The sequence below is a fragment of the Canis lupus genome, chromosome 5 (assembly GCF_003254725.2).
Source record: "Canis lupus dingo isolate Sandy chromosome 5, ASM325472v2, whole genome shotgun sequence".
In the NCBI taxonomy this organism is placed as follows: Eukaryota; Metazoa; Chordata; class Mammalia; order Carnivora; family Canidae; genus Canis; species Canis lupus.
Genome location: NC_064247.1, coordinates 62,495,517 through 62,497,659, shown reverse-complemented (window position 1 = coordinate 62,497,659; position 2,143 = coordinate 62,495,517). Strand labels below are relative to the sequence as shown.

General features: G+C 42.5%; 1 pseudogene; it reads left to right on the top strand.

The window, feature by feature from the left end:
* Positions 1–260: 260 nt before the first annotated feature.
* Positions 261–373, top strand: LOC112647654 (U6 spliceosomal RNA; annotated as a pseudogene).
* The last annotated feature ends 1,770 nt before the right edge of the window (positions 374–2,143 follow it).

The following is a 2,143-nucleotide window of genomic DNA, read 5'->3' as shown; positions in this document are numbered from 1 at the left end:
CGTGTCTTTCAGCTCCACCCTGAAACCAGTCAGAAAGCAATTACAAAACTATACTGAGTCCTGACTTCCCTTACACCCAAGTGGATGGTTATGTAAGTAGATTGTATCAGCTTCCTATTGCTGCTGTAACAAACTGCCATAAACTTGGTGCTGATAACAACATAAACTTATTCTCCTACAGATCTGGAGGTGAGAAATCCAAAATCTGGGCTCCAGTCAGGGTGTTGCCAGGGCTGGTTCTTTCTAGAGGCTCTGAGGGAGTGCTCACTTCGGCAGCACATATACTAAAATTGGACCGATACAGAGAAGATTAGCATGGCCCCTGAGCAAGGATGACATGCAAATTCGTGAAGGCTCTGAGGAGAAAATCCATTCCCTCGCCTTTTCAAGCTTCTGTAGCCACTGGTCTCCCTCCTAGAATCCTTCCAATCTCATTTCAACCATCACACCTCTTATTTCCTCCTTGGATCTAGTTGTTTCCCGCTTATGAGGATTCTTAAGATTGCATTTAGGACCTACCCCAAAAACCTAGGATAGTCTCTGCATCTCAAGATCCTTAATAACGCTTGCAAGTCTCTTGTGACATTTACAGGTTCCAGGGAATAGGACATGGACATTTGGGGCAGGGGGCAATATTCAGTCTATGACAAGGAAGGATGTAGGGACCCACCAAGCTAAATTAAACTTTGAGCCATTGAAAAGTGGATTTAGACTCTAAAGAATGGAGTAATAGGGCACCTGGGTGGCTCAGTGGTTGAGCGTCTGCCTTTGGCTCAGGTCGTGATCCTGGGGTCCTGGGATTGAGTCCTGCATCGGGCTCCCTTCGAGAAGCCTGCTTTTCCCTCTGCCTATGTCTCTGCCTCTCTGTGTGTGTCTCTGATCAATCAATAAATAAAATCTTAAAAAAGAAAGAAAGAAGAAAGAAAGAAAGAAAGAAAGAAAGAAAGAAAGAAAGAAAGAAAGAAAGAAAGAACAGAGCAATAAATCAGCAATGTCATGAAACACACCAGGAATGGAAGAGGCTGTAGAGGAATAAGATGGACAAGAGTTGATCCAGGGAGGGAATCCCTATGGCTGGGCACTTCTCTAAGCTCTTAATGGTCACAATGGAATGACCAGAGTCAGCTGGTTGGGCTGGTGCAGCAACTCAGTAGTCTGAAAGAAATGTCAGTTATATTTTAGGAGAAGGCATCAAAGACCCAGTACGGTCAATATTCCAGGAGCAGGCAGGACCAGCACCCCTTGGTGCATCAATGGGGACGGAAGAATCACCTTTTGGCCTGAGTCACCGTCTGGCATGGAGAGGGAGCCTCTGCATAGGAAAGATACAGCCCTCTGCCTTGTGCCCATATGAACCTCTGCAATATTGATCTAAGAGTAGAAAGCAGAATGTAACAGATACACTAAAATCTAAAATCTTTTAAGATTTCTCCACTTCAGCAAAGGGAGCCTGACTTATTTTTTTACCAATACTTCAACCAAGAAAATTAGAAATGCTGAACCAATTGGGTTTTGTTTTTTGTTTTTGGTTTTTTTTTTTTTTTTTTTTTTTTAGATTTTATCTTTAAGTAATTTCCCAGTGAGGGCCTGGGACTCACAACCTTGAGATCGAGAGTCTCACATTGCTCCTACTGAGAAAGCCAGGTACCCCAGACAAATTAGTTTTTTGAAAAATCTCTTGGAAAGCAACAGAGATCACCAAGACAGGGATATATAAATAGGATAATTTGTCACCAGAGGTTGGGTCTGTCCCAGGAATGCAAGGTTAGTTTAACATCTGAAAATCAATGAAACAAAAAATAGGAGAAAAAGATATTAAAAGCATTTCAACATATGCAGCAAAAATATCAAATCAGTAAAATTCACCATCCAAAAGAGAAAATCAAAATCCATTTAATTATGACTTTAAAAAAAAAGAAAAGTGGGCAGCCTGGGTGGCTCAGCGGTTTAGTGCTGCCTTCAGCCCAGGGCCTGATACTGGAGACCTGGGATCGAGTCCCATGTCGGGCTCCCTGCGTGGAGTCTGCTTCTCCCTCTGCCTGTGTCTCTCCCTCTCTCTCTCTCTCCCTCTCTCTCTCTCTCTCTGTGTCTCTCATGAATAAATAAATAAAATCTATTAAAAAAATTTTTAAAGAAAAGCTTC